General features: G+C 33.8%; 1 long non-coding RNA gene across 2 annotated transcripts in view; it reads left to right on the top strand.

The window, feature by feature from the left end:
* The window catches only part of LOC103580714 (uncharacterized), an 83,694-nt gene that overhangs the window by 43,445 nt on the left and 15,810 nt on the right, over positions 1 to 24,439 (top strand). For both annotated transcript variants that reach the window (XR_549607.2, XR_549606.3), the window contains exon 3: positions 5,871 to 5,977. This is a non-coding gene — a long non-coding RNA (uncharacterized LOC103580714). The remainder of the gene's footprint in view (positions 1 to 5,870; positions 5,978 to 24,439) is intronic.

The following is a 24,439-nucleotide window of genomic DNA, read 5'->3' as shown; positions in this document are numbered from 1 at the left end:
ACTCTGGGAATAGGATACAGCACATTCAGGGCTTGGCATTATAGACGAAAACCCAAGAGTTGTGGAGAGCAATCCCACAGAGATACACTCTGCACCACTTGGATAACGTGACCATCCAGCCCGAGAACATAATCGAGTTCGTTCAAAATCACTCCACCGTGAATGTCCATCGGAGACTTTTGGATATAAACCCATTTCATATAACTTTTACTACTCCACTTCATACTACCATTTTCACTATATACTACTCGTTTTCCTTTTCTTTAAGACATTAATTTATTTTATAGCAACTGTATATTTTCATACACTTACTTTGCACTCAATTGAATTTCAAGTCAACTGAAAATTATCATGAATTATATTTATGTGACCTACAATACTTGATATTATACTTTTTTCAATTTCAATTTCGTCGTTTCCCATTATATTTAACGGTCATGTCCTGCCGTTATCGTAATCTTTAAAAATATTATCACAATAAAATGTATATAGGGTTGAATTTAAATTCAAGTGAATAATCCAAGATCCTGGTCGATTCAATCCATAGCGAAGCTAAATAGAAAAAAAGGACAAAGCCTCCAGTGACGTTGACAAACGCTGAGTACACAGAAATAAAAAAAAATAAATGATAAGAAATGAGTATGATTAATGAAGTGTTTTATCACATTCACACTCCAGGTTCAATTAAACATATCGTAAAAAATTAAAGAAGATAATTAATTTAATACTCAGTGGACTCCCGGAAAATCTTCTGGGAAATAAAGCCAACATGTTAGATCTTTCTTCATCATCATCATCATTATAATTACTACGGAATCAATAATAATAATAAAATTCACAATATTGAATTTCTTGGGTCTCTTTACACAGAGCGGATTGCGACTTCATGGTATACTGACTGCAATTAGCGTAAAACTATTATAAAGAAATTTAACCTTTATGTGCTGGCAGTAGGGTGCATTAACAAGGAAACATAAATAATGAAGGCTTGGCCTCACGTTTCCCTCGTTAGTGTGCTCTTTAAACACCAGAACATTATGGCGGTGGTGGCAACGACGACGGTGGTGGCAGTGCTGGCTAAACTTTTTCTTCATCACATCGTTAATAGAAACTTTTAAAAGAATATTTTAGCGCTTTCATCGCTCTCCAAGAGATAGGATACCGGGCGTACAAGAGACTACGGTGAGAAGTAGTTTTACCGCCAACTAGATAACGCGACTTACGATATTTTTGGTTTTAAATTTTCTCCCTCAGTCTTAAACTTTTACTCATACTACTGCTTTAACTAAAACTCTTATTCCTACTTTTACTTCTGCCCTTACTGCAGAGTAATTAAGTCAGGGATATTGGAGCGTATAATCATGGAATGTGAGCCGTCCAACTGACTTTTAACACTGGGATCATATCTATTGATCAGATTATTTTTTATTTTATTCATTTTTTTTTACTCTTTCACTCACTCGTTTTTCTCTCACCCCTTAGATTTTCTGCCACCCAAGTAAAACGGCACCGGCATTGGTGGTTGGCCAAGAGTTTCTCGCAGTATGCTTCGTTGAACACCCTTTACTCACTCTGCTTTACTCCATCCATATATACTATATACCTATACACGACTGCGTTCTTACTCGCGTGTAGCTGAAATGCCGCACTGGCACGTCAAGTCGGAAAATTACGAGGAAGGAAGGAGGTCCTTACGACGTGTCCGCTTGGCGAACAATGCGGAGGCCGAATTTAATGAAATAATACAATTCATGTATTGTATATATAGTAGAAGACTGAGTGAGGCCAAGGGTGAGAGGTTTAGACCGGGGGTGAGGATGAGGGCGAGAATAAGGGCCTTTGGCATATTCACAGCGAGCCAAGAACATTTAGCTAACGACAATCGTTATTCTCTATTAATATATTGTGCGATAGTGTTGAGCTTATCGGCTCATACTTCATTCATCGTTCATGAACAAGGACAATTGTTCAATTTTTCCTTTAAGACCAATGCCAAGTACTCAAAATTCATGGGTATTAATATATTAATTAAATGGTGTGAGATATCATTTCATAATTTATTATATTATTCAGACTTATTCTTATAAATGCATTATTTATTATTATATTCAATTTGAAGTTGAATAGTTCTCAATAATTGAGAACTCTCTATAAATCAATTAGTGACATTCACTGCGAATTAGTAGATAGTCACAATTTCTTCAGCTATAAGTATATCACTAATTCAACCAGTGGCTTACTTGTAGCCGGTTCTCACTGCGCATTCATTAATTCGCAATTAATTTTTTTAATTCATTTTTAGAGAGAAAATATTTTTTACATGGAAAATTTGCATTGCACGGTCTTAACAATAAATAAAATCACCACTACTTATTTTTATCTTTTACACAATCTTACCCGTTTCAAAAAGCCTTGAGATAGTATATACATATATCATAAAAGATATAAATGAGAAGATCGAATCGGAAAATTTTCTCCTTACTAACGTTCATAGAGGGAACTAGAAAAGTATAATGCTCCCAAGTGTATGGAGATATTGTATAAAGAGATACTACATAAGAAGCTGAAATAAGCTTATAATATAATACATGTAGTAAACATTTCAAAGAATAAATTAGATATCGTATTCTAAGGCTAATGCATTCTCACATACGGATATATAATTTTATACTCCTGTGATGTGCTACACATGACACTTTTATTCAATGTTTCTATTATATGGGTGATGGGAATGTTACATTAGGAAGAAACTAAAATAAAGTGAGTGAGTGAAATTTAACAAAAGACGACAGCCAAGATCTAGACAAGTATAGAGTGTGTATAAAAGTATACACAACAGAATGATGAAAACGATAGAATAAAAAAAACCACTTCCCCACGTTATTTTTACCAGAGTGCAAGTTTTATCTCACTAAGTGTTTGTTTCTCAGTCAACTTGTCATTGCATCACTTTCTCAGATGTCTTAGAGAAAATCCGAGAGAACAAGTTACACAAAGATTTTTATTCACTATTATTATATTTTATCTAAAAAATTTTCATTTAATTAAGTTTTTAACTTTCCGCTATGAAAATTGAAAATTTTCAAAAAAATGGAAGTTGTTAGCTTCGGTCCGATTTTCGAAAATCGAGTTTTCATCTGATCTAAACGTTTTGAGGTCCTAGGAATCTATTCTATTTCCGGATACCACATCCGGCCGTGTGTATGTGTAAACTTTTTTTGTCCGACGATATCTTCAAAACGAATCAATCGATTTGAACGTGTGTTACTGCAATCGAAAGGCCTCATTAAGGCTTAAAGCTGATTAAATTTTGGAGTTGATCGGTCAAGTAATTTACAATTTATACAAAAAATAAAAGTAGAAACAATTTTTTTTAAAGATTTTGTTGCATACTTCGTAAATCACTAGACCGATTTGCTTTTAAATCTTAAAAAGCTCTTTTGATTGCTGCAGAGCATGAGAAAACCAGACGATTTTTTTCCAAAAATATCATTGGACAAAAATGACTTTTTTTCAAGGAAATGCATTTTTTCGGTCCAATCAGTTTTCGACCTCGTGGAGCTCAATAGTTCACCAATGATAACGTTTTCGAGCTCGTTGAGCTTGAAAACAGTGTGCTGTTTCGGGGTTGGCCCAAAGGGTCTACCGTGTTCCAGATTTTTTTATTTTATTCTGATAACAGTTATTATTTAATATTTTATTTAAATTATGTTTGATTGTTAATGTAATTAAAACCATACAACCACTTAACCCCGACGAATTATTTATTAAATCATTAAAATTTTTTATTCCAATCATCAATTGGATTTATTATTTATTGTATGAATACCTAATATTTATAAACGAATGAAGTTTATTTTTATTATATTAAATGTTAAAACACCGAGTAAACATGGATAAAAATTTCCACGTACTGCATAACGTTTTATGAAATTTTTATTAACTCTCAGTGAATTATTCAAATTCAATAAATTTTTCAGCGTTATTGTAACGGTTAAATTTATTTTTATTGTTCAGTTTACAATATAGTCAAATTTTCCCGTTATATATAAATATATATAAATTTTTTTCAAATTTACATTTAATACATTTTTTATCTCGAATATGCTGTAAAGTTACTCAACACAAAAATCCAGCAGTAAATAATGTTCTAAAATATTGTCGTTATTTTATTGCAATAGAATGAATCTAACATATATTTATTATCATTGAAAACAATCCAATAGATTAATTTTTTATCCCACATAAATAACAATGAAACAGCGTAGTGATAAAAAAGGTTTAAATACACAATTTATTAAAATGTAGAGAATAAATTATAATTTAAATGTGTTGCCGGTAATAAGATTTATTAGGATAGATCAGAGTTAGTGAAATATGTTAACAAATTGGACAGTTTGATAAAAATTAGTTAGACGAGAATCCGGCAGTTCTGCCGCGTACTATCACAATTTAGGTACAGTAGTGTAATCGAAATCTAGAATGCATATATCAGCATTCACCCCTAAGGTCATATATAAAGTAGTAGACGTAGTATAGTTAAAGCAGTTGTAGTAGTATAGTATAGAGAGAAGAGGGTGAGAGAAAGTACAGTTATCGTAAGGTGTCAAGATAAAATCTTATCTTTATACTACAAAATTACATTTCCTTATAAAAGTCTTGTCTTTTTCTCTAAATGTGTCCTGTGAATTTATATAACGACGTTTTTCTTGGGTGATGGATAAACGACAAATGTTTGCAACCAATCTCTCAGGTGATTTTCTTTTTATATTCTCTTATATATTACTAGACTACACTTTTTATAGCTGATTCAGATTCTTCTTCTTCTTCTTGTTCTTCTTCTTCTTTTGCTTCTGATTCTATTTAAACTTTTTATTTATTTTTTCCTCCTCTCTTTGAAAGTTACCTGTGATTTGTGATAAACGATATAACAGACAGTGTGTGAGAGCCGTGATACTAAAGATTGATCTTATAAACTTGGACATTGTCCACAATGAAGTAAAACCTGTAACCCAAGTCATTTTTCTTAGCTAACAGATCTGTCCTCGAGGTGATAAATCTGTTTATCATTAATTTAGTAAATAAAAACCACGCCTGCGTATTGAACTAACGCAAATGTTCGATTCTTATCAATATTGCTTGAGCTCCCAATTTAAACTTTTTTCAATTTTTAAAGTCAACTGATGTTTCCAAGTTTTCTAAATAATATAGAAGTTCAAAAGAATAAACTCGGTCATAATATTGATTTTTTTATTCGAGAAACTTTTTTTATTGAGATAAAAGTCCAGGTAATTACCGATAGTTCAAGGCATTTCTGATTTTAAATAAAAGCAATTATAAGTTTCGTAATAAAATTGTGCCAATTATATATTGAAAATATTTTAAGTCATATTTACTATGCCATTCAATTATTTTACATTCAAGATATTTTCATACATACTTAGTTTATTTTAAATGTTTATTTTCTCATCGTAAAATACTAATTTCAACAGCAAATTAAACAACACTATTTATTTTAAATTATAATATTTTTTATTTAACCTTATTTTTAAAGTGTATTTCATTTTCAATTTTTCTAGCCGTTAAAAATTTAAATAAAAAATAAAAATTTAAATAAATATTAATTACTTCTTAATTTAAAATATTTAACGATAATCATTCGTTTGTGTTTCTTTCATCTTCTAGTCTTTGGCATTTTTTTTTTAAATCTAGTATTACTTCAAAGACTACATTAAACTCATCAATTTTTTCAAGCGTATAATTTATATAAGAGCAGCTTTTTTTTCTGACTTTTTTGAAGCTTTTGAAGTTTTTGAAATTTATTGCGGCGATAATTTAAAATTAAAAAAAATTCAACTGACTGATTTCAGCTCGAGGTTTAAAGTCAACTTCTGGGCAGATGCCGTTCCAAGATCTCAGAAAGTCATTTCCGGTGTTTTGAGGATCATGTCCGAGCTACGCATGCTGTAGGTCCAAGGTAAGTTTCAAACATATTTATAAATTTGATTTTTTTTTCGTTGCTGTTAATTTCTCATCATTATTCGATTTTTAAAATCACTCTTCAATGTTCCCAATGAGTGTTGAGTGATTTGAGATTAAAAAGCCTTAAAATCCAGATTTCAGATTTATAACAAAGAAACTATAGAGCGTTTATGAACTCAGAAATTTGAAGACTACATTTTAAAAAATAAATTATTGAGCGCGTAGAGTTCAAGACATTTTTTTTTATCATAAATCGAAACTGGTTACTTGAAGCAGAATAATTTACAATTTCATCGTACGGCATTATACATTTTCTTTCAAGTTCAAAAGTTATGTTTCGCGTTTATATAGATATTTACATAACATATATATCAGGGATGCAAATGTATGTGAGGAGTCTCAGTAGCCACGCAGGCCCTTTGCGTAGATCGTAAAATTTTTCATAATATTTCGGCATATTAAATTTTTTATCAGGATACCTATATTTCATTTCCTGATCTAATTCAGACAAAGGAAGGCCCTCAGTGTTCCACCTCACTACATTTTATTTTCCATCTTCGAATATAAGTATTTTTACCGTTCGGGACAGGGAAGAAAAAGAGCCAGTAAAACATAAAAAAATAAAGAAGAATTGGAAGAAGTAAAGATGTTTTCTTGGATTTTTTTATTTTTTTTTCGCATTTCTATTCTCATATTTCAGCGCTCCGATCCTTCTTCCTGTCTTAAGCTTCCGCCGTGAATCTGATTTCTCCGACAGTAGTGAATCTGAAAATTTCCAATAATTTGCACAGACTTAGCTCCAACGTTGCGACTTCAGTGCTCGAATAATAATGAATCCTACGGATTATTTCGATCATTTTGACATTCCCTATCGTCTTCAATCGCTTACGTATTTGTATACATTTCGGCCTTGCTTATTTCATATAAATCACTTTTAGATAATTGATTAATTATCAGAACTATTATCAACAAATAATAAATTATCTTTTACATCGTCACTCAATATTAATATTGAAAATTGAAATATAAAATTTATCAATAGAACTTTTCAGTAGTCAGTGAACGTGATTTATCAGAGGAAAGTAATTCCTTTACTTTTTTTTTTATTTCTTTATTTTTCTATATTTTTTTAGTATTTTTTTTCATGTCATCAGAAGATCATTAGTCTTAGATGTTATTGAACAATCTGAGTCAGTAACATCAATCACACTTTGTCAGGTTAAAGTTGGTCGTTCTTTATTTTTAGCATGTCTATAAACGTCTGACCAGAGAGGATTCACGTGATTGTCTGGTGCAGACACCTATATGATCATCTCTTGTCTGGTTCAACAGGAAAGTAACCGGAGTAAGCCAAACCACTGTAGAAACCGAGGGACGACAATCCAGTCTCGTTAGATCCTTTCTTCTTCACCACCTCCTTTTCTTTTTTATTTTTATTTCCTCCCTTGTCGAAATCCCTGAGGATGGTTTTTGCACCCCTGTAAGCTTTGTTCGGCATTGATCCAACCACCGAGATGTCCGTGTCGAGTAGAAAAGAATCTCTTGGAGAATAGCTAGGTGACCCTTCATGAATGTGCTTCCGAAAATGAGTACGCCGGTAAGAGATTGCTGATGTTCTTCCTATAGATACGATTAGGGGCGAAAACTCGTCGCCTATCCAAAACCTCGTCTGAGATCTAGATAAAAAAGGACCGAAAATAAGAACCCACTAATGGGTATATAAAACCCAAAGTAATTCAAATATTCTCTACATTTTATACTTTATTTTCGTATACACTTAAATTATACTTATTATTTCTTTTATTTTCTCCGCCTTCATTTTCAACTTTTTCATTATCAATGAAGGAGAATAAGAAGCTGCTAAAGCAGAGTAAATGAAAAAATTTTAATTCAGCATTATGGTTCCATTATTTTTTCTTCTGAAAAAATTCACTAATAAGAATTCATTTAATACAAGTAGACTATGTTGCATTTAAATCCCCCTGTAATGGAACGTGAGATTTTTTTAAGAAAAGATTGTGGAGAATAAAAAAAGAGAGCTTCAAAAATATATACACTGGGACGGAAAATGAAGCGGTAGACTAGTGGGTTGCTGTTGCGAGGGTTAAACCCCTTGGGACATCTCTATAATAATAATAGAGACGTCTATTGGCAGTTGTTGTTTTTGTTTTTTTCCTTCGATACCAATAATCCTGGAAGGCTTTTCACAATCATGTTGTATACAGTGTCATTATTTTTCACTTGCTTTCTTTTTTTATTTTCATTTTGCGCTTTTTTTTACACGTCAGTTTCTCACAACGACGATATATTACAGATTCGGTGCATTGTCGTCAACTCACATAAATGTACACGTAAATATTCTATGCAAATGCGCACTACAAGAAAATGTAAAGCCTCAAGTATTACTGAACAAAAGTTTTCAATTGAAGAATACTTTTATGGCAGTAGTTTATGACGTGTAATCGGGTATATATATATATATATATATAGATATATATATATATATATATATATATATATATATATATATATTTCGAACTCTATAACATCTCCCGAGTATTTTATTGAAAATAACTATAAATAAGTAAGCAAACATCATTAAAACTTTTATAGAAGACTTTTATTCTCGGTACTTACACCCATTTAATCGTTTCTCCGAGTAAAGTTAGTCACCAAGTGTCGATATTCTTGCGGTTAACCAAGAAACGATTAAGATAGTTCAGTGTAGTAGTTAAATTTCCGACACAGAATGTTAAAGATAACTTGCGTTGCAGTAATTACGTGCACTCAGACTTATTCAACTAACTTATTAAACGATTCAAAACTCTATTTATACATAAGATTAAATAATTAACAACACTTTGTCAGACGATAAAACAAAGAAACTTTGATATCTTTCCTTTCATGTAAACTTTTTAAGCTCGGAAAGTTTAATGATCTCGTTACAACAAATGACAAATCAAAGACCGTACTCTGTTTAATTTAAAGTCCCTTCTTTAATGCCCCTTTTAATACTTTATCCCTTATAAGACACATTCGGAATCTTCCGAGAGATAACAAGGGCAAGAATAATAAAAAGGGTCGCACATCCCTTTTAACGAAAACTCTACGGGTCTACATAATTTTATCAGAGTATACAATCGTAATGTTAAGTTGTGTACCCGACAATAATAGCCATTAAAAGAATGACGACAAAAAATAATGGAATAGAATAGAGCTCGAAGTAAGAAGAGAAATAAAAAAAGAAGTAAAGTAAAAAATAATAATAAAAAAAAAACAATGTTACAAAGAGGTTTAAGCCGCAGGCAGGGTTTTTTGTGGGTGATGTATGAAGAACTAACCGGTAGTAGAAAAGTCCACCTTTTACGGAAGCTCTGATACGTATATAACCATGATGAAGTTTCGGTACAGTCCTACTCCTTATTCTCTAGCTCGAATAGTCGTCCGAGCTCTGCTGAAGGCATTCTACTCGCCGTAACTCCTCTTATATTTAAACTTTTTCTCTGTACACTCCCATGTCCGTTTGTCGTGCGCCACCACCTCTAGTGTGTTTCTTTTTTCCTCCCCGCTCGACTCATCTCATCTATCTCCCTGGATTCTGTCTAGTCGGCGCCAAGTCTCGCGACTCGTTTGTATACAAGAATTGTTCACGTCCGCCTCTCACGTCTCTCAACCCCTTTCTTTGGCGCCACCATGCATCTCTTCTCTTCTTACGCTCGGATTCCTTTTTTTTTATCTTTTTCATTCCTCGTAATTTTACAATATTCATTCCTCGACTGGGCAACTGGACTCTGCATACAAAAGACCCAAAAAAAAATGCTGCACGTTTGTCGTACCCGAGCCAATGTATATTTTAAGCGAAATTGTCTTTTCCTTGGCACCTGTCATCCTTCTAGTATTTATGTACATTTATATACACATCTTCCTATATAGATATATATATGTAGATAAATACAATTATAAACCCAGGGAATATTTGAATTTGTCTCTGCTAAACTAAACAATTTAACACTTTTCTCAAATGTTTACTCACACTTACGAGTGCGCTTACGCGAAATAACTTTAATGCTTAATAAAACACAATACGAAAATTCTCACCAGTTATTTACCCGCGATATTAATGGGATATTATTTTGTGAGCCGGTTATTGTATGTACTGAGATACGTTGTGGCTGCTGTTGTTGCGGTATCAACTAAATTGCTGTGTGCACATAAAAAATTTATATTTAAATTTAAAAATAAAATTTATGATAAATTGTACATAAGTTGATCCCTCCAGGGCTATATCCGGTGTGATACCAGAAAGCAGTAAAAGCTGGGGAGAAACAGGAGGAGAGCAGTTGTATGTGTACAGAGAACCAAGTAGTATAGAAAATGTTTGCTCCGGCGCCGTTGTGACATCAACAATAGGGCGTTTTCCGTGAAACTCGGATGGAATTTTTTCCACGCGATGTAACGAAAATTTTTTTGTCCCTCTTTTAGTTTCTTTGCTTTTTGGTGTATATCTCTGTATATATGTATGTATATATCGTATGGCTGCGTTTTGGTGAGGGTGAAAGATACGACGAGCAAAAGAAAAGTAAAAGCTGAAGAGACCACACGTCGGAAAGTTGGACGTACATGTCCGTGATGTGAAACGCGACTGCACGTGTCTTTTGTGCGTAGTAAACCAGGCGAGTCAGTGGAAAAAGAAATTCTTCCCTTTATTTTTCTTGGTCTTCATTGGAAGTAGTAGGAAGCTCGTGCGTGCGTGCTAAAGAAACAAGCATGCATTCTCTAAAGCTAGGAAATAGCATAGTCTGGTACTCTCTTTCAACTTTAATGGCAGCTTGCCCGTGTCCCACGCAATCTTAAATCTCGACGAGGCCGTTCATCCCTTAGGCAAATAAATGTGTGTGCTACCTAAGAGTGCGTGTGCGCAATTTATTATTATTTTTTTTTCTTTTTTTTCTATTCTTACAGCTGAGATAACAACAATCTTACTGAGAACTCTTTAAATTAAAAGATAAAGAAAAAACAATTCCAACTTGAAGCTAAATATTTATTTTAATAAACTTTTAAACAATTAAACCGTTATAATTTGTCAGGCTTTAATATCCCAGTGGAGTTTTGAGCGTACGCGTGTTAAAGTCGTGGTTTAAGACCTCGATGAATTAATTTGGTAGGGTGAAAATTGGCGGGAAGCTTGGGCACAGCTCGTAATGTAGACCAAATTAGGAGAGGGCTGTATGTAACTCTGCATCGGGATCTCGATTAACCCTTTTCCCAGTCCGTAGCTCGGCTGTTGGCATGCTCGGTTGCTCGGCTGCCTGTCCTCCGGACGCGGTAGAGAGAAGGACTTGGTTGGCTGCGTTGTCCCTCGGGGGCTTAGTTAAATCCTAGTGGTGCCTTACTTTACCGTTCCCTCAGGCCAATGTTTCAAAATTAATGCGCAAAGTTGCCCTTGCGCGGCAACTTCTCAGGACCTGCCAGTGAATACCGCCAGACGTGTCTTTGTCTCTACAACTCTGTCTCTACTACGTCTTTTTCTTCAGCTGACAGCTAAACTTTCCTTCTCATTCCTCCTTTCCTTTCTGTTTCTCTCAAATAATCAGATAAATAAAATACTTTCAAATTTAATAATAAAACTTTTAAGCTCTCTAATTATTGAAAACTCAAATAAGACAATTCCGCTCACGTTCTCGATAAATTTTTAATGAAATCATTATTACCATTGCTGTTATTTATTCAAATAATATTTCAAACTATTATTAGTATTACTATCAATCCTCGAATGTTAAATCTATTGAATAATAATGACGTCGCGCTTTAGTCACTCGTCAAGTTAGTTTGAAACATACGACGACACAGGATTATCCTCGACAACCCTGTCAATGTCATGACGAAGTGAATAATAATACCGAACTGTATTCGTCTCTCGAGAGACCCAAACTATTTGTCATCAACGATCTGCAATCTTGCTCAGAAGCTTCAATGTATGCACGGTATCTTGCATCCTCTGCTCATCTGGATCTTCCCTCTACATCAACGTCCGTATCTGGGTCTCTCATGTACTCCCGCATCAACTAATAGATGAAAGGGTTACGCACGCGAAACTGTCATGTATGTACAAGTAAATTGACCAATCATCATTAATTCTCAATGTATATAGTGTTTCTCTCAGTAGTGTAAATAGAATAGTCATCTGTCTCTATATAATCCGGGTGAGTTATACTAAGGGTATCAACCCTTTGAATTTGATTCAAGATTCTCTTAATCTATCTGCATATATGCTATATAGTTTGTGCTTTGTATTCCTTGCATCAACCTGTACTTGTGTTACCCTTCATTTCGATAAGTAATTGGGAAATAATGATCAACAATTTGGTTTAATTAATTACATGGCTTGCACGGCGCTAATTGAACTGTATTAATCAAGTCAATGTTGGAGCTCCAAGCCGTCGTAAATAATAAGAAAGTTAATTTTTTAATGAGATGCTTTGAATACTTGGGATATTCAGCGCCATTGATGGGCTTTCTAATGTAATTTATCTTGATAAATTCAATCTTTGAACATCTGAATCCTACTGTAGCACAGAAATGATGTCACATCAACATGAGCACAGTCATAAGCGTAATTATGAGCTTAAGTTTGTACTGACAATTTGAAACACCTTTGTCTTGTAAGTCCTCACATAAATTCTTATGTAAGTTAACCTAATTAGTGTCTATATGTACAATCAGACAGAGATAGAGATGATACACGAGAACTAACGACTCAGAGTAAAGGAAGAAAAATATACCAAGCATTTTTATTTTTTGCTGGATTTTCCAGACGTGTAAGTCAATTACGTTGTTGTTAGCCTGCTCTATAATGGTCATTATTTTTTTTGCTGTTAGAATGTAAGAAAAGAAGCCAGCACGGGTCGGATATGAAAAGAATACCGGTTGCTCTGGAAAGGGCGGTGCATTTTTACAACCCAGCAATACAACGAACGAAGGAAAGAACTAGTGAGGGTAGTTTACTTGAGGGAATTTCGGTCCCGCGTCCATTAACCCGGCGTATCGTATTTCAAAAATTCACGCGGAAGTTACGATAGTGTGAGAGCCCGCACGCAAAAGTTACTTAAACAAATTTCCAGTGAGAGTAAAGTAACGGAGAATTCTCGGCTCTCATGTTCCCAGTTGTTTTGTTGCCAAGAGCGACACCCGAGGGAAATAGAAATTCCACAACTCTGATGCTTGAAATATTATATTGAGTGTCATATTATTACTGTGTAACTCTATTTGATGTACGTATAGATGTACCCATAAATTTATTAATATTTACAATCGGACTGAGATACATCACAAGAGTCAGAGCCACTGAAGAGAGATCGTGTGCCACAGCTTTTAATGCATAACATTTTACCATCTGCCAGTCTGTCAGATCTTATAGAAGACCTTGAGGCAGCTTCTCTGGCACAAGGTCATAGGTTTGTTTGGGTTCGATGTCATTTAGAATTTTGTAAAACATTTAAATTATTCTATTATATTTGGTGGCATTGATAGAGTTAGCAGAATTGAATGTGACTTTTCTCACATAAATGATGCAATTACCAGTTTCAACTCCATTCTATACTCTCGTGACGAGACTTTTTTCATATTATATATATTAAAGGTACATGTACTCTGCCACTGATAAATCTACTGGGCCAGGCGAAGCTGGTGAAAATAAAAATATAAAGTCATCCTGCCTTTCACGTAACGAAGAGATTCATTTCAGCTGCACTTGTAGTGGTTTCCTTTACAATTCGGAGACGAAAATAAAATGTGAGCGCTTAATAAACGTGCTGTACACAGAAACTATAAATACTGTATGAAAAGTATAATATCATTTTTTTAATTATCTGTTTTTTTATTAAATGGTAAATTACTCGAGCGTCATATCAGCGTTTAAAAATGAAAAATTGTGTTTACTTTCATTAAAATAGACTAACAACACAAAATATCTTCATTTTTAAATTAAATCTTCTCAAGTTTATTAAAAAAACAAAAACGAAAAAAAACGAATAATTTTTTTAAAGCCATGTTCATAATCATAATAAACTCGTCAGTTGCATTAGAAACTTATGGAGTGTGCAGAAACTTTTGAGCGGCAGTAAATTGATCTTATAGGATACTAATTTAAGGAGACTTATATACGAGAAGAATTGAATTATGCGGCTGGAAATTTAGCTTGCATCGATGAGTAATTTACGAAGTAAACTCATATTGTCGAAGGTTGTAACACTTGCATCATAAGGGTTAAGAAATTTCCACAGAAGCATCATCAGCGTGAGAGAAAACTTTCTCGATCAAAGTATCGGAGCATGCTACAGCATTTCGCACGCATAGCAACTTAGTTTCCGTCGTCTTGTGGTATAGCAAATCGAGTCTAGTCAGCGGAAGAGAGAAAAAGTAAGGGTGGTTGAAGGATGATGCCGTGTAATGAGTGAGTAAGTGAAATGAATGAGTGATCGAGTGAGTAAACCACGAGTCTAGACTTATGAATTATCATATCAAAGCCGAGTAATAGAAGGAGGGTCGCTTGGAAATAGTAGTACATCTGAATCAGCTCGATAATTATGCGAGTTTGAATAATTTACTGGGCAACACGACCTATTCAGTACCAATTCACAGTGGTTCAGATTAAATATACAATCTCTTTTGAAGTTTTTGAAAACCAATATATATATTAGTCTAACAGCAATTAATTTGAATGTGAAGCAGCAAAATGAATCCTAGTATTGGCACTCAGACTCTTATAGAATTTGATTCTTTGAGAGCTGAGCTTTTTAATAAATTTGAGGGTTACTCCTGTAATCGATGAATTAGCAGGAAAAACTGAAAAAAGTCCTGAGAAGAATTTATTTTTCAAGTACAGACCCATATGAAGATGGGGTAAACATGGGTGAGGATGAGGCTATCAATGTCTTTCGATAAAGAGTAGCCCGTAACTTTGCTCCTGTTGGGAATAAGCCATCACAACATTAACGTTTTTTGTTCATTATGATGTCCTCTGGTAGGAAAACCCATAAAAAGTCCTGAAAATAATTTATTTTTTGAGTTGAGACCCATATAAGCATTGGGTGGAGATGGGTGGACATGGGTGGAGATCATTTTCTATGAAGAGTAGCCCGTATCTTTGCTCCTGTTGGGAATAACCCATCACAACATTAACGTTTTTTCTTCATTATGATGTCCTCTAGTAGGAGAAACCCAAAAGATTCTTGGGAATAATTTATTTTTTGACTAATCGACGTCGGGCAGACGCGGGCAGATGACACTATCTATGATTATTCATAAAGAGAATTGAAAATCAAAATTAATTATTTAATTATTTGGACATTTTTTTTGTGGTCAAAGTACCCGACAGTAGGCAGCGATGGTTCGTACGATCAATTATTGAGATGTTATCGTATACGTGTTTGGTATCTATATTCTCATTGCAACTATGCATAGTCATACTTAACACTGAAAGAAGTCACTTTGTAATTTTTTGAAATATAGACAGTGGTTCATGTTGTGATTATGACAGACAATATTGGGACCTTTGGTTTACCCATTTTTACTGGTAAAAATATTAAATGCGTGAATCGGGGTCCCGATGAGCGATCTTGACTCTTGGTAGTAACTGGTAAGTGAGTACCTCAAGTTTATGGATGAGTACGTTGCTCAGTTATCATCTGCCCGGAAAACTAGTGGCTATCTACGCCAGCACTGCCACGAGGTTAGATCTTCTACAAGATCTGGCAAGCTGGTAGAGGGTAAGATGATATGCCGTAGAAGCTCTAACACCCGACCTCTAGCAACGCTAAAGCTTTTTCCGTCTAATGGCCCTTACACACGATTGGACTTTTCATCTAACTTTTATCAACAGCACAGTTAGTCCCGTAAGAGGCAACTTTTTTCAAGAAACGTTCTTTGAGTTTGGTGCCCACGTCGTTGTTGGTAAAAATAAAAAACTAAAAACAAAAAAAGAAAAATTAAAGAACAAGAAAAAAGAGATGATCTATATGAAGTCGAACACGAAACTACTGTCTCTGTTAAACTTCTTTTAAAACTCCATTTCAACAAATAACAATTACAAGCTTTAATTTTTTATTCTTTTGCATTAAAAATTTTTACAACTGTTCCAATATTAATTCTTGTACTTTTTTATTCATGAATTCATGGATTCCACGTGGAATCGATTTATTAATGTTAAAAAATGAAGAAATTCCGTGAGTTTTATGAAAATAGCAGACCGGCGGACAGCTGCGTTGGTATTTGACGTATGCAGATATGCATTCATATAAAAAATATATAACTCTACATCCATACATTTATATATACATGTACATAGACCTGCTTATTATGCATTTTCACTTTGCTCGAAAAGTATGACAGGAAAGAATAGAGTACTTGCATTTACTATGATATACTCTCTGCTCACATACGTGCCGAGTGCGCGTATATTTAATGCCCTTGGTGATGTAAACAGTCTTCATTGTATACTACTGGCACTCGTCATAGGTTCGCTTTACAATTTTATTTCCCGATTTCACGTCGCACCGAATAATGGAGGCAAATGGCTGTATGGAAAATACAAGAGATGAGGAGAGAATGAGTTGTTGGGCGGGTCGGGAGGCAGTTACGGTATTGGCACCAAATCGAACGACGAGTTTTACGTTTGCCTTTCACAAAGAACTTGATGTTGAAGCCTACATATGTACAACTCGAACCGGGAGAGTACGTCGATTATGTGTATAGTACACATCAGTGTGTACCAAACCTACTATACGTTTAAATTCAAGGACCATTCTCTGCAAATTGTGAATTTCCATTAGTTACCTTTGCTTTTATGGTACTAGAAACCTTTTTTTTACCATAACTTTATTTTATTTGTGTTAAAAGTTATTTTATTTGTCGATTTTCATTAGTTTATCATTGAATGCATGAGCTTTATATTCAATTTAATTTGACTAACGAGTTTCTGGCAATATGGAATATATTCCGAACAAGATCCTTTACTCAACTCGCAGTCTTTAATAAACGTAGATCGTCTGGGTCTGGTTGTACGTATGCTTATACCTGTCTTGGGAATCCAATTTGGTGGACAAGTTTTCTTTCAACTTTATCATTCTCTTCTTTCTCATCTCGGGTTTGTTATTGTATATATTTATACACATATATTTTTAGATTTTTTGCTGCTTAAAGTCAGTTAGACTGAGCCAGTGCATTCACCATTCAGGATACATACTTATGGTATTTACTTGCTATATATATATATATATATATATATATATATATTTATATTTTTCAGCCTTTATTATCCATTTACCTCTATAATAGAATCAAGCTTTACATACTATATGTTTATTTCATCTGAATGTATATATACGCATAATCTTGCTCTTTATACGCTGAAAATCCATGTAGTAAGGTCACTCGACTGCTGGGATTTTGTTTGTAAATGGCATCTGGAGTACACAATGCCAAGAGACAGTAGTAACGTATACGAAGAATGAAAACGACGAGGAATCAAGAGATAAGGTTTAATAAATAGTATAAGAAATACAAGATAATGCCATTAGATTTTTCAAAAGAATATTTTCTTACGTTTTTAAAGAAAACTCCAATAAATTGTTGGACTATTTTTTGTTTATTTAATTGAAGAATGGACAGTTCAAAAGCTTTGTATAAATAATTGCTATTCATCTCCATTCGGGAATAGAGGATCAAAATGGAGTCATTTTTATTTTTTTCATAAATGATTCCTGTATGGAAGAGAAAATCATATTGTAGAGTAAATTAGGCAGACGATGTTTACTCAAATTTTTGCAAATAATAGGAAAATAATTTTTTTCTTAATAGTAAATGCATTCCTATTTTAAGTATACATTATACACAAATATTAACGAAAAAAATTTTTTTCGTGACTTTCTTATATTTTTTTTCATTCTTGCATATAGAGAATGAAAGTTTTTTTCAAAGGTCGATTTTGTTTGATGAGTTTGAGTTTTTTTATAATTGGATGAAACGTAATCATTTTTTTGAATCTACCCGGGTCTGATTTTGACGTTTTTCACTTATTGGACTTGCATTTGATTTTGTTAACTTGGTTTTGGCTACACTTACCTTTTTTAATTTTAATATGAAAGGAATTATTTTTTTCTCAGTATTGAGCCATAAGTCTAGAATTCTATAGAATGTCTTAACCGACGTTCCTGACCAAAATTGAGGCATCCGTTGGATGCTTGGAAGCCTCAAAGATTTCGACAAGTCTTTTGAAAAAATGCCAGCGCATAGAAATGAATAGGCATTTAATCTTCAGATCGTGTCCTTCGTTCCTTTATTTTATTTTTAAACTATAAAACATGGACGTTTTTTAACATTGATTATTTTTGGTCAATTTTAGCATCCGTAAATTATATAATTCTCATTAGCATCCGAAACAAAGCGATAAAATTAGAGTTCCAATTATAAAGGTAATGGGCAATTAACGACAAATAATTATATCAATCGAGCTAATAGTATAATTAAATTGTTTGTTCTATTATTAACGCATTAAGGTATGTAAAATATATCGATTGCTAATTATAGCTGTTTCTATTTAACCTAAATAAGCATATATACAAATGAAAAAAAAAAATAATAGATTAAGTAGATTTAATAGTATTATCTTTTTGAAAATCGTGTTAATTCCGAGTTTAAATAATACTTTCACGCATACATAAAATCCCGAAGAAAAAACGTCAGTCCGAGAAATTCAAAATGTTCTTATTCAGTCGGTTGGCTCCCTTGTCCCAAGGTTTTCACTACATTGCTCTTCGTTTCTTTTGTTTAATCGCATTCTGCCGCTCGAGTAATTAAAATTCTCGAGGCAGGCCTGTAGTTGGTCCATTTTCTTCGTATTCACGAGGGTGGCAGGGATATGCAGGCGGTAGGGTTGGTTCCTTCGCTTGCTCGCTCGCTCGTTCATTCGTTCACTCGTTTTGGTTGATAGCAGTAGACGTCTGAAAAGTTTTTGGATATGAGTATGATAATAATTCTAAAGTAACCACTTGAGAATGAGATGCTTTATCATCTTGCTAAATTCAATATCCATTGTCTGTCACACTGATGCTGAAAAAGTATAAATTATACTTAGTCAAGAACAATCTAAATTAAAAACTTTATTATCATAAATTTGTTTTTATTTTAATGAATATTTTAAGTATAACAAACCTATTATTATACAACGCATTCATATTTTTTAAATAAAACATCGTTTCATTATTATAATAATAATAATTATTATTATTCAACGTTAGTTGAAAAAAAAGAAATGCGTGTTATAGTCGTAAGAGAAATCATAATAAATTTTCATTCAAACACATTGTTTAATTTAACCAAATTAACGCACTCATGTAAAACAAAACGTTTCAATAATTAAATTTCCAGTGAATTTAATAGCAAGTATAATTAATATTATACAATGTTAAAAGAGAATTAAATTACAATTGAATTCGGGAAAGTTTAAAAATAAAAAAAAATTGAATTCATGAATGAGCAATAACTCGATCGTACAACGCTTCCATGTGATTACACTATTCATCGAACGAACGTCAGCTGAAACCGACGGCCAACGAGGGATGGAAGCTTGTGGGGACCGGTGGTTTTTTTAAAAATTGGATAGCTTTACTCCTAACTTAAAGAACGTCAAAAGAACACCATTGGAAGTAAGAGAGCGACGGGAAAATAAATAAACAACAACAATAAAATTAAAAAAAAATAAATAAAAAATGTACACGTGGCAGTTGGATGATGATCGTGCTGCGTCGGGGATGAAGGGTATAGATGAACGGAAGTTGAGGAATAGAGATGCAGGAATACGGTGGAGAAATGAGAGAGGAAGTGAAAGATAGTAGACCTATGGATGCGTTCCGGTATCGACCTACAGGGCGTGTCTCTCTCACCGGGGAATCGCGCACCGTCAACCCCAGCGGCACCAACTCCAGGCTGTTTTACCCCTGCTCGCGATTCTACACCCCTCGGTGGGTTATGCGACCCTACGCATTCCAACTTACACACACCGCACACCTATCATCGTTAAAAAAAAAACCTAGTGATATCTCATTGTCTGACTAGACTTACTGTTTAGTCAAGGGTCTTAATAGCTACTGCCATTATCATACAGATCAAGATATTTGATATGAAAATATATATATCTATATATGAAGAAAATTGAGGATCATATATATCTATATCTATTAACTGGATGCTCTTTGTAGGCCTGGTTATAATGGTCTCTTGGGTTTTGACTGGTACTCAGTTTTAGCCCTGGAGAAGTCCATCGACTTTGCCACCAGGGAGTTTGCATTTATATATTTGTCGCGTCCCAAAGTGGTAATAATGGAATGGGCGTGTGGGTTTCACTGAACACACCGGGGGGTATATAACACATGGAAACCAAATGGGGTACGCTCACCGATCGCATTAATAAATTATTTCAAATTTTTTGTTTTACTTTTTTTAAAACTTACCACCGAGGGAATAACACCCCAGTAGATCGTTTTGACGCGTATAGAGTGTCTTTATTTCCCACTTGCGAGAGTTTTATATGAGCTATGTTTTATGTGAAACTTTTTCAGAATAAATATATAAACATTACAAAAGTTCTTTTTTTTTATATTTTTTATCATTTGTTTATATATACACGCGACACTGTAATATTAAGTTTTCCTTCGTGATATATATTATTAACTGAGGTGTTTTCGAGGATATTAATGTATATAACGCGCAAAATACTCGACAGAGTTTCATTTTGTTCGCTTCTATAGTATTTGTCTTAAGGACCGTTTTAAAGTGAAAATAGAGAGAATGCAGATGGCGGAATATGAAAGCTACTGGATTTTTATGTTATTTCAAGCAGTAATAAAATAAAGTTTTACCGAGAAATTTACTAAATGTGTCGTATTATCCGGCTGTATTTTTTCCAAGAGCTCATTAAAACAGCTGTCTCTAAATATTGCAACCAACAAAACCAAGTATTTTGTTTTTTTTAAAATTCAATATACTGTAAAAAATTGGGAGTGAATTCGGAGTGATTACGGATTTTATTATCAAAAAATGATTTTCAGAATCAACACAGAAAAAACAATTAGAATCTCAGTAAAATTACTTAGAAAACTTTTGAAGGATATTAAATTATCTACAAAATGCCCCGAACGGCGATCCAATGATTTGAAATGCTGAGCTATAGAGAATTAAAAAAAAAATCATAACTTCCCTATCTATTTTAAATGGGAAAACTTCAAAATCAAATGTAAGGTATTTAAAATTAAAATTAAGAGCTGAAACTTTTAGGAAATTTTTTTTCAATGTCTATAACAATATTTTGAAGTGGGAGTGAAAAAAAAATAGTCGTTCCAAACGGACTACCCTAATATATATATATATATATATATATATATATATATATATATATATATATATATATATATATTTATATATTTATAAAATATTGTCCATCGTTTTTTAAGTTAAATTGTTCATACAGTTATAAACACAGGATATCGAATCTAAATATTTATTTCCAATGAAAAAGAAAGATAAAGTACGCAGTAGAGTTTGATTTGTTGGTGACGTTTTCAAATCAATCATAGAAATTGTATTTCGACCCAACTGTACTATTTTTAATTGTTATAGATTTTTTTCATTCCTATAAAAATATATTTCGGTCTAGCGCTTGAGAGTATACAAGTGAGAAAATTTGAATCGATATCTCTATCTATATCTGTATCTACATCTATATATTCTGTTGCATAATTTCTATGGAAATTCGTAGAATACGTTTGCCAATGCAGTAGTCGATTAAATTTTCATAGGACAATATGCACACAAAACGACAAGACGAGGTTTATCAATGGTTGAATGTACATCGGGGTTACCTTGTATATACATACACTAAAGTTATGGATAAGATACACAAGCCTTAATTGATGTTGTGTGCCACTGACTCTATACCTTGTACAAATCATGCATATTCATAAATCCTCATAATCTCACAACGTCTTGAAAGACACTCGATAATATCATCATCCTTTATATTCAATTTCAATATCAGAGCCCATAGGATATTTATTTATTTACGTTGCCTGCATCAAAATATATACATAGACACGTAATAGCAACAGCAATAATAATAACAGTATTAAAGTGAAGCAGAAAAAAATAATAAGTTCAAGTAAACCGGATTTCAGTACTCGTTATCTACAAATTTTCTGGTATTCGTCAACAACCAGATAATAATATTGAGATATAAATATAAATGTGAAAAGCTTCTTTAGCCAGATTGAAGCCGAGAATACTACTTATATTGTTATACAACATTCAGATGGATTTTTATACGCATTGCATTGTATGTAATCCTTATTCAGAAATGATGATGATAATGATAATATATTTTATTCTCGCTTGTCATAGTAGATCCACCTAATTATCTTCAGGATCAAAGGCTCTACAGAAGCAAAGAGCATCGTGGATTATGTAGAGTATATACTCTCCAGTCTACCGACAAATACCCAGAGAAGTATGTTATTACAGTGCGCCGTCCAATTTGCATTAAATAAATATTTGCATGAAATTACATCTACATTTCACGTGTGTGATATTAAAAAGCTCAAATCCTTTGTATTTATAAATGTATTTTTCTAAGTGAAATTTATAATTCATTAAAGTATTAGTTGCTGGGAATAGTTTACCCTAGATACTAGAATAAACCCAATGAGAGTTAGACAATCGCGATGTAGGCTAATATTGCCTTACTCGTTCCTGATAAATTATTGACGAGGAGAGCATAACTGTATCTATAGGTTGTTGACTTAAACTGCACAGTACATAAAATATCTTGTGTACTTAGCTCAAATAATCTAGACCGGCTGTTGAATAGAAATAATTGGCAATCGACCTATCGGATTATCGATGCGCCCCGTAATAAATATCCATCGACTGGTCTGATGGTTAAGTCGTTCATTCGGTAGTCGAATAGCGTAGAGCAAAATTAAGTTTATGCCCCATCGATAGTGGCCTGGCGAATATCCAACTGAAGGAGTAGTATCAGAGTACGACTACTTGGACTGGTATGAGAGACACCACGACTAGAGGAAGAAGAGGGATGGGAAGGAATAGAGGAAAAGGAAAAGCCAGAATGTAGTATCTACTACGATTTGAAGGAAGTCATGCCTGGAGTGGTTCAGCCAGTTCCAACTTGACTTTGATTCCATTTCCATGCTGCACTGGGAATACTGAATCGCAAACCAGCTGCACACTAGAACCGGCAGATCGACGTAGAGCTCCGTCTCGTCCTGGTAGTCGTCATTCTCTGGAACGGGATGAATCTCTTCGTGCAGATAACGCGCTAGTCAGGTCCGAAGGGATATGTTCTTGAATCTCCTCTGTTCACTCTACTACACTAGAGATTTCTACGCGAGAGAGAAACGTCCATTAGTATATAGTTGTACACAAGTACAGCGCTGATATTCATTGGACCGAAGACGTTAGTTTGCACAATTGCTGGTCGAAGAACTTATGCTCTGATATCTTTTGTTTTGATTACCCTTTTCATTGTTTTTAATTCTGGATGGAATTCACCAGCACAACTATTACCGTTTACTATTACTACTACAGCTACTGCCACTCCTGCTATTACAACATGCCAGTCATCATTGTTTTCCCCAGAGAGTTTACCGAGATAGAGTCTGGGTGTTTGTGAAATGTTGATTTTCCACCAACTGCTAGAGCTGGAATAAGAGCCAAAAATAAAGGAATAAAAAAAAAGATAAAAATAAAAAAAAAAAACAGTGTCGGAAATGTAAGTCTTGCATATGCAGGAGGTTTCGTTGGTAGTGAATGTCGATATTTCTGAGGGTTGTAGAATTGTAAATCGGCATCGCAGTTTGCTTCGGTTGCGACGGGAAAACAATACCAGTATTACCCCGGTTTGTTAAAATCTTTTTTTTCCTTTTTTTTTTCGTTGGACTCAAGCTTTTACCGAAGCACTCATTTTTTGCATTTCGTTCATTTGCAAGGTTGTAATGGTTCAGAAATTTATGAGAACGGTTACGGCATCTCATCGTCTGTGGACTGAAAAGGGAGAAGGCCCGAATGAATCTCGATGAAAAAATAAATGTTGATTCACATTGGATTCACCCTAGCGTCTCGCGCGACATCAATTTCAGGGTTGAAGACTGTTTACAAGTCCGGAATACGTGCTCAAGTATCCGAACGAGCGTGAAAGATGTGACCTACATGCAATATCAAGGTTGTACTGGCACTACTGCTGGTGGTACTGATGCTCTGGCGTGTGCTTAGCTTGCTTAAAAAATGTCTTTGGGTACCATCTGGTTTGTCTGCACACATTGACATCTACATTTTATTTCTATCCATACAATCAATAATCGATAGCAAACTTGCCTTATATATTTTATCATTT

Source organism: Microplitis demolitor, chromosome 3 (genome assembly GCF_026212275.2).
Source record: "Microplitis demolitor isolate Queensland-Clemson2020A chromosome 3, iyMicDemo2.1a, whole genome shotgun sequence".
Lineage (NCBI taxonomy): Eukaryota > Metazoa > Arthropoda > Insecta > Hymenoptera > Braconidae > Microplitis > Microplitis demolitor.
Note: the sequence above shows the minus strand (reverse complement) of the source record. Positions and strands in the feature narration are given on the sequence as shown.